The sequence below is a fragment of the Silene latifolia genome, chromosome 9 (genome assembly GCF_048544455.1).
Source record: "Silene latifolia isolate original U9 population chromosome 9, ASM4854445v1, whole genome shotgun sequence".
NCBI lineage: Eukaryota > Viridiplantae > Streptophyta > Magnoliopsida > Caryophyllales > Caryophyllaceae > Silene > Silene latifolia.
The window spans coordinates 217827703-217837670 of NC_133534.1; positions in this window are offsets into that span (position 1 = coordinate 217827703).

A 9968-nucleotide genomic window follows, 5' to 3' on the forward strand; every position below is an offset into this window, starting at 1 on the left:
TTGAGTCTATGAACTCTCTTAAGGTATGTCAATCACCAAGTACACATATGAATAACAATTAGTCTACCTATAAGGTAGTTCTCCCTATAATTCAACATCATTAATTTGTGACTCATATGCTATCTTTGAATGATTAGTGTATTTATTCTAAAGATAGAGTGGGAGAAAAATGAGTAACACGACACACAAGACAAGATTAAGATTGTGTACTTGTGTATATGAAGATCTACACAAGAGAGAATGATTTGAATGAAGGTATATCTAATTACATAGTATACCTAATAGATGAGATCTATGGTCTCAACTTAGTTCTATATGACTAAAGAGACCAAGTGTAGTAATCATAAGAGAATTTTCTTAAGATAACTACACGAGGAGACCAAAAGAAGGTTTTGGAAGGATAATGACTAATGAAAAGTCTTAACAAGCTTTTGACTAAGGTTATGAATCATTTGACCAATAGTTTCAATCATGAGTTTTACTTAAGAGCCTAAATGAATCATAGTAACATACTAGTTATGATCAAGTTGCTAAGATTGATATTCCGATATCTTCAATAGCCAACGTTTTTGCAAAGATTGATATTCCGATATCTTCAATAGCCAACGTTTTAACCACGCAAATGTCATTGTTTAACCTCGCTATGAAATGGTTAAACCTCCTTCCGAAAAGGGTATTCGAAGGACCTATTCTAAATATTATTTGTATTTGAATAATGACATTGCTACACATCATTATGACATGAGTGTGTTAGAGATTTAAAATCTCTTTCCGTAAGGTTGAGATGAGACCACTTCAAAATAGGCATTTTGAAAGGATATGATGGGAACATATATGGTTTTATCCTAGTAACTTGGCAAAGCGATTTATATTTATATTCTTGACAAATTTCGATTGAGAAGTCAATTTCGAAATATGTAGAATTGAGTGGGAGTTAGGAAATTCTCATGTGTAGACATGGAATTTAGTGGGAGCTATCATCCTTGAATGTATAAAACCCATTACTCATTGAAGAATGACGAGCTAATACCTTCTTTCATAAAGAAGCTTTTGAGTTTTCAATTCTGGATGAAAATGGACAATGATGAATCCAATTACATCAGGGATGATTGGATTAGTATTAAGAGATACACATCACATCAACATTCACATAGGTTATTCATATGAATGAAAATGGGATTACCATTAGCAGTCATGGTAGTTCATTAAACCTATGAACGGTTGATCTCATGATTATTAGTAACTAATGTTTCCGCCATTAGAATAATCATGTACATGTCCAAATTTTGAATCATATGCATAAGAGCATGATGATTGGTTGGTGAGCCATAATAGAAACGTCATGAATTCTCGAGTAGAATCCGATGAGCGATTTCAGTGTTTGACGGAATGTTCTATTATGTTTCAAGAAGTTGCACATATTATAGAAAATCCGAGAACAATATGAGGATTTATGAGAATCCCAATTCTTTCAAGCCTAGAAAGAGAAATGAGAAGTTTTTGGAAAGATACTTGGTTAAGTAAGAGGTTATTCAAAACAATCTTTCCTAATAAAACTAGGACTTGTGAGAAGTTCTAAACTAATAATCTTGTCAATTGTTACAAGATTCTACAAAACATATACCTAGTGCATTGTGTGTGGATGGAATACTTGATCGGTGCAAGTTATATTATTCATCGCAAATTCGTTCGTTATGAGATGAGCGATGAGGAAGTTCTTTCAAGTTAAAGAACCAATAACAAGGTCAAGAACCTTAATGTGTACTTGGTAAGATTCATGCTATGAGAGAGAACATGAATGTGAAGGAAATTGCAAGTGTAAGAAGTTTGAACACATGGACACATGGGGTGTTAAACTTCTATTGCAATCAATAAGTGTTTACACTTATGATAAACATCACAAGGTTGTAATATGATATTGACTACCCGAGTGTGATGTCGACATTTGTCGTTTGAGTTATTATTAACTCACTTGGTACATTGTTATATCCAAACGGGTTGTGGAGACAATTGAACCCCGTTAAAGTGAACATGGATTAACATTGTTTTTGCCCATAGTCACTTATATGAGGTGACGTCTCGAAGTGACTAGAGTGTGAGGCGATTGATGGCAAGTTCAAATGCCATAGAGTCATGTGAGATGACTAGTCGATCACATAGGCAGATTGTTAGGAACATTTTGTCGGGCCTTTTGACCGCTTATAGAGTTCTGGCAAATTTATATAGCCTGGTCGTGGCGAGAGCTACTATAGTATTCAAAATGAGTCGATTCTTTTGACTAAAGACTATTCTTCTAAGATGGCACAGTTTCAGATTAACTTTGATTTGTGTTACTACGACCTTCGTAAATGGGGTCAAATGGGCATATTTTGGGTTATGATGGCTGTGGCTAGTCGAAGGGAATGAGTGCAATAGGAATTGTCCACCCCTAGTCAGGGTTATAACAATATCTCGGGGCCACTCGAGGAGTAATGAATTGGAAATGCGTGGCCACGCTCGGAAGGTATCCAGAGTGGATAAATCCGGTCAATCGGTTATTCTCGGATCGAGGAAACCACTCTCGATATGATCACTTGCAAGTACGACCTGAAAGACACCTTGCATTGAGTGGGAGATAGTAATAGGACAAGAGAATTGGTGACGCACACTTGTCGAGGACAAATGGGAGATTGTTGGAATATGTGTCCTCCGACAATAATGCGATCACGACTGTTGATCATGATGATCACATGTTTAAGTCTCATTAAAATGAATACAATTGGGAAGTAATATTGTTATTCTTTGTCAACAATGGTCAACATATATCGGTAATGATTGGCTGACTAGAGTTTGACATTACTGTCGTGTGACGGTGGTGATCAGTTGACCCCCTAGGTCATACCTAAAGGGCAATACTCTTAATTGATTATTTAATTAATCGTATTGATACGAATTGAGCAGCGGAATTAAGGGACGTTTTGGACAGTGCAGAGGACTGTTCGAACTTTACGTCTGTATGAGACTGAAATGGAACGATTTTGAGAACAAAAGAATAAAAATTAACGGATTTGTTTTTGGCGAACCGAACGTACTAGGTACGACCCGTTCTGGTTTTTGTGAATAAAAGGGATAGTGTTTGAACAAGCAAGACCTATTACTTGATCAAGGTGAGAGAGACCAAGACCTATTGATCTACAACTCGAAAAGTTTAATCGAAAACGCGTTTCAACCAAACCAGTTTTGTTTCTACGCAAGAAACGATTTTAACACAAGTTTTTTTTACCGAAATTTCTCGGATGATTTTATTCAAGCAAAAGAGGCATTATATAGCCCTCAAACCAGCCGTGCAAAGCCAAGCAAAGTGAAGAGTTTATCATTTACTCTTCACTTAATTACAATCATAAACTCTACTAGTTCATTGAACTTAGACAAACAACAATTAAGCTAACATTTTATTTTAAAACATAATCTGAAATGTTAAGCTAAAAAAACGTGAAATTGGTCCGTCCTCTCTTGGTAAACGTGCTCCCCCCATCAGCTCTTCTATTCCACACTTAGCTAATTCACAAAGGAAGGATGATTGAAGCTTAAAGGCTGTAAACCACGAGCCATAATCAGACTATCACCGTGACTGTTCACAACCAGCTCGTCCAGCCCGTTAACCAAATTCGAGTCATTAGCTTGGATCGCATCATCCCCTCCCCCTTGAAAAGGAATTGACCTCAATTCATGTCGCTTCAATCCGCCAGGATCAAAGACGACTATTACTAATATTAGAACGGACTCATAAACAAAATCATGTGAATTGCACGATGTCTTGAATTCCGAACCCAAAATATAATGTAATCGAGATGAATCTTTCACATATGCAACATCCTTTGCTATTTCAAAATCAACCAAATGACAATCAGATTGATCTTGAAATTCACAACCACCGTTCGCATTCACGATGGACTTATCAAACAATTCAAACTCATGTGCAGAATTGATAGAACAATATGGTGTTTGAACATAAGTAACACAACCATCCTCATCTCCATAATCATCATAGACAGGAGGTAAAGTTGGGTCAAAATCAACTTGTTGTTCATAGATGCCTTCAATCGAGAATACACCCAACATGTCTCAAAATTTTTTTTTTCTCTGGATGAACAGTACACTGACGTGAACAGTATTTTTTTTTTTTTTTTTTTTTTTTTTTTTTTTTTTTTTTTTTTTTTTTTTTTTTCTCTAAAACCCTCCCCTAAGATAAGTTATCAAAACCGATTAACCCTTGAACGACCTGCCCAAGTTTAACCTTTGAATTCCAATCGCAATCGGAAATTCAACGAAAAGATGGCTTCGACACACCTAGGACCGTCTCGATTATGGGAAATCAAGAGCCGAAGCTCTGATACCACAAATGATACGAATTGAGCAGCGGAATTAAGGGACGTTTTGGAGTCAAAGGAAGCAGGACTATTCGAACTTGGTACGCGCAGACACGAAATGGAACGATTTTGAGAACAAAAGAATAAAAATTAACGGATTTGTTTTTGGCGAACCGAACGCACTAGGTACGACCCGTTCTGGTTTTTGTGAATAAAAGGGATAGTGTTTGAACAAGCAAGACCTATTACTTGATCAAGGTGAGAGAGACCAAGACCTATTGATCTACAACTCGAAAAGTTTAATCGAAAACGCGTTTCAACCAAACCAGTTTTGTTTCTACGCAAGAAACGATTTTAACACAAGTGTTTTTACTGAAATTTCTGGATGATTTTATTCAAGCAAAAGAGGCATTATATAGCCCTCAAACCAGCCGTGCAAAGCCAAGCAAAGTGAAGAGTTTATCATTTACTCTTCACTTAATTACAATCATAAACTCTACTAGTTCATTGAACTTAGACAAACAACAATTAAGCTAACATTTTATTTTAAAACATAATCTGAAATGTTAAGCTAAAAAAAACGTGAAATTGGTCCGTCCTCTCTTGGTAAACGTGCTCCCCCCATCAGCTCTTCTATTCCACACTTAGCTAATTCACAAAGGAAGGATGATTGAAGCTTAAAGGCTGTAAACCACGAGCCATAATCAGACTATCACCGTGACTGTTCACAACCAGCTCGTCCAGCCCGTTAACCAAATTCGAGTCATTAGCTTGGATCGCATCACGTATAATGTTACGAGTTAATTAAATTACTTGAAAATTGCCGGACGATTTTGGAAGTAAAATTTACGTATCATATTGAAATGTGATTAAATGAGATACGGTCTGAGTAATTGAATTGTGTCATTACTCAGATGAAATAGATTGTTTAATGTAACAATTAAATTGAATGAATTGTTATAAATACAATCTGTTGTGATTTATAAATTGGTAAAATATTTTGGCACAAGTAATTATGATATTACTAAGTCGATTTTTGTATGTGACGTATTTTTATTAATACGTTGATTTTTAATATGTTAAAAATACATAACAAATATATGTGACATATGACATGTTACATATAGACAATTGACAAAAATAATATGGACTCCATATTATGATTGTACCGAAAAATTGGGTTATTGGGTTAATAATTATGTTGATTAATTTATTAAGTAAACATAATCATTACCTAAATTCCTAGCCATGCAACCCTAATATTCTTGTGAAGACAAAAGTGTTCATGCATTGGCTACCCAATAAACCCCCCCTATACCCGGTTTTTGATGAAGAAAACCATCATTGGTTTTTCATCTAATTTTACCTAATATTACACTAAAATGTGTTAGTGCATTCATTCTACTACTCATCCAATATTAGTGTTCTAGTGAGAAGAAAATCCTCTCTTCCTCTCTCTTAAAAACCGAAACTCATAAGTGTTTTATAATAGTTTTGGTTCAATTTTCTACTTAGATTAATATTATACTAGTATTGTAATATTAATTAGATTAAGTGAAAGCCTTGGGTATTAAGCTTAGGGAGAGATCTTGCTCTTAGATCTTTGTTCTTCCATTGGAATAAGCTCAAGAACAAAAGAGAAAGGTGATCTCTTTTGTGCCCAAATATCCGAAATTAATTATGTAACGACATGATTTCTCCTCTATTTATATTATTGTTTGCATGCATAAGATCCGTTTTAATTTATGACAAATTAATTAGACATATATGAGTATGTTAAATATGTATATGAATCTACATTTCCTTCACCATTTATCTTTGTTCATTAGTCCTTGTGACTCGTTGTGTTAAACAATTTTACTTGTTCATTAGTCCATGTGAGTCGTTGTGTGAACCATTTGTCCTTGTTCATTAGTCCTTGTGACTTGTTGTGTGAACCATTTGTCCTTGTTCAGTAGTCCATGTGACTTGTTGTGTGAACCACTTATCCTTGTTCATCAGCCCTTATGACTCGTTGTGTGAACTATTTTTCCTTGTTTATAAGTAAATGTGACTCGTTGTGTGAACCATTTATCTTTGTTCATTAGTCCTCGTGACTCGTTGTGTTAAACTATTGTACTTGTTCTTTAGTCCATGTGACTCGTTGTGTGAACCATTTGTCCTTGTTTATTAGTCCTTGTGGCTCCTTGTGTTGAACAATTGTAATTGTTCATTAGTCCATGTGACTCGTTATGTGAAGCATTTGTCCTTGTTCATTAGTCCTTGTGACTCGATGTGTTAAACAATTGTACTTGTTCATTAGCCCATCTGAGTCGTTTTGTGAACCAGTTGTCCTTGTTCATAAGTCCTTGTGACTCGTTGTGTGAACCAATTGTACTTGTACATTAGCTCATCTGACTCGTTGTGTGAACCATTTGTCCTTGTTCATTAGTCCTTGTGACTCGTTGTGTTAAACAATTGTTCTTGTGCATTAGTCCAGGTGACTCATTGTGTGAACAATTTGTCCTTGTTTATTAGTCTTTGTGACTCGTTGTGTTGAACAATGGTAATTAATCATTAGTAAATGTGACTCGTTGTGTGAACCATTTATCTTTGTTCATTAGTCCTTGTGACTCGTTGTGTTAAACAATTGTACTTGTTCATTAGTCCATGTGAGTCGTTGTGTGAACCATTTGTCCTTGTTCATTAGTCCATGTGACTCGTTGTGTGAACCATTTGTCCTTGTTCATTAGTCCATGTCATTGTTCATTAGTCCATGTGACTCGTTGTGTGAACCATTTGTCCTTGTTCATTAGCCCTTGTGAGTCGTTGTGTGAACTATTTATCCTTGTTTATTAGTAAATGTGACTCGTTGTGTGAACCATTTATCCTTGTTCATTATTCTTTGTGGCTTGTTGTGTGAACCATTTGTCCTTTTTTATTAGTCCTTGTGACTCGTTGTGTTAAACAATTGTACTTGTTCGTTAGTCCATGTGACGCGTTGTGTGAACCATTTGTCCTTGTTCATTAGTCCTTGTGACTCTTTGTGTGTACCATTTGTCCTTGTTCATAAGTCTATGTGACTCGTTGTGTTTACCATTTGTCCTTGTTCATTAGTCCTTATGACTCGTTATGTTAAACAATTGTACTTGTTCATTAGTTCGTGAGAGTCGTTGTGTGAATCATTTGTCCTTGTTTATTAGTCCTTGTGGCTCGTTGTGTTGAACAATTGTAATTATTCATTAGTCCATGTGACTCGTTGTGTGAACTGTTTGTCCTTGTTCATTAGTCCATCTGACTCGTTGTGTGAACCATTTGTCCTTGTTCATTAGTCCTTGTGACTCGTTGTGTTAAACAATTGTTCTTTTGCATTAGTCCAGGTGACTCATTGTGTGAACCATTTGTCCTTGTTTATTAGTCTTTGTGACTCGTTGTGTTGAACAATTGTACTTAATCATTAGTAAATGTGACTCGTTGTGTGAACCATTTATCTTTTTTCATTAGTCCTTGTGACTCGTTGTGTTAAACAATTGTACTTGTTCATTAGTCCATGTGAGTCGTTGTGTGAACCATTTGTCCTTGTTCATTAGTCGTTGTGTTAAATAATTGTTCTTGTGCATTAGTCCATGTGACTCGTTGTGTGAACCATTTGTCCTTGTTTATTAGTCTTGGTAACTCGTTGTGTTGAACAATTGTAATTAATCATTAGTAAATGTGACTCGTTGTGTGAACCATTTATCTTTGTTCATTAGTCCTCGTGACTCGTTGTGTTAAACTATTGTACTTGTTCTTTAGTCCATGTGACTCGTTGTGTGAACCATTTGTCCTTGTTTATTAGTCCTTGTGGCTCCTTGTGTTGAACAATTGTAATTGTTCATTAGTCCATGTGACTCGTTATGTGAACCATTTGTCCTTATTCATTAGTCCTTGTGACTCGATGTGTTAAACAATTGTACTTGTTCATTAGCCCATCTGAGTCGTTTTGTGAACCAGTTGTCCTTGTTCATAAGTCCTTGTCACTCGTTGTGTGAACCAATTGTACTTGTACATTAGTTCATGTGACTCGTTGTGTGAACCATTTGTCCTTGTTCATTAGTCCTTGTGACTCATTGTATGAACCATTTGTCCTTGTTCATTAGTCCTTGTGACTCGTTGTGTTAAACAATTGTACTTGTTCATTAGTCCATGTGACGCGTTGTGTGAACCATTTGTCCTTGTTCATTAGTCCTTGTGACTCTTTGTGTGTACCATTTGTCCTTGTTTATAAGTCTATGTGACTCGTTGTGTTTACCATTTGTTCTTGTTCATTAGTCCTTATGACTCGTTGTGTTAAACAATTTTACTTGTTCATTAGTTCATGAGAGTCGTTGTGTGAACCATTTGTCCTTGTTCATTAGTCCTTGTGACTCGTTGTGTTAAACAATTGTACTTGTTCATTACTCCATGTGACGCGTTGTGTGAACCATTTGTCCTTGTTCATTTGTCCCTGTGACTCTTTGTGTGTACCATTTGTCCTTGTGCATTAGTTCTTGTGACTCGTTGTGTTAGACAATTGTACTTGTTCATTAGTCCATGAGTGTCGTTGGGTGAACCATTTGTCCTTGTTTATTAGTCCCTGTGGCTCGTTGTGCTGAACAATTGTAATTGTTCATTAGTCCATGTGACTCGTTGTGTGAACCATTTATCTTTTTTCATTAATCCTTGTGACTCGTTGTGTTAAACAATTGTACTTGTTCATTAGTCCATGTGAGTCGTTGTGTGAACCATTTGTCCTTGTTCATTAGTCGTTGTGTTAAATAATTGTTCTTGTGCATTAGTCCATGTGACTCGTTGTGTGAACCATTTGTCCTTGTTTATTAGTCTTTGTAACTCGTTGTGTTGAACAATTGTAATTAATCATTAGTAAATGTGACTCGTTGTGTGAACCATTTATCTTTGTTCATTAGTCCTCGTGACTCGTTGTGTTAAACTATTGTACTTGTTCTTTAGTCCATGTGACTCGTTGTGTGAACCATTTGTCCTTGTTTATTAGTCCTTGTGGCTCCTTGTGTTGAACAATTGTAATTGTTCATTAGTCCATGTGACTCGTTATGTGAACCATTTGTCCTTATTCATTAGTCCTTGTGACTCGATGTGTTAAACAATTGTACTTGTTCATTAGCCCATCTGAGTCGTTTTGTGAACCGATTGTCCTTGTTCATAAGTCCTTGTCACTCGTTGTGTGAACCAATTGTACTTGTACATTAGTTCATGTGACTCGTTGTGTGAACCATTTGTCCTTGTTCATTAGTCCTTGTGACTCATTGTATGAACCATTTGTCCTTGTTCATTAGTCCTTGTGACTCGTTGTGTTAAACAATTGTACTTGTTCATTAGTCCATGTGACGCGTTGTGTGAACCATTTGTCCTTGTTCATTAGTCCTTGTGACTCTTTGTGTGTACCATTTGTCCTTGTTTATAAGTCTATGTGACTCGTTGTGTTTACCATTTGTTCTTGTTCATTAGTCCTTATGACTCGTTGTGTTAAACAATTTTACTTGTTCATTAGTTCATGAGAGTCGTTGTGTGAACCATTTGTCCTTGTTCATTAGTCCTTGTGACTCGTTGTGTTAAACAATTGTACTTGTTCATTACTCCATG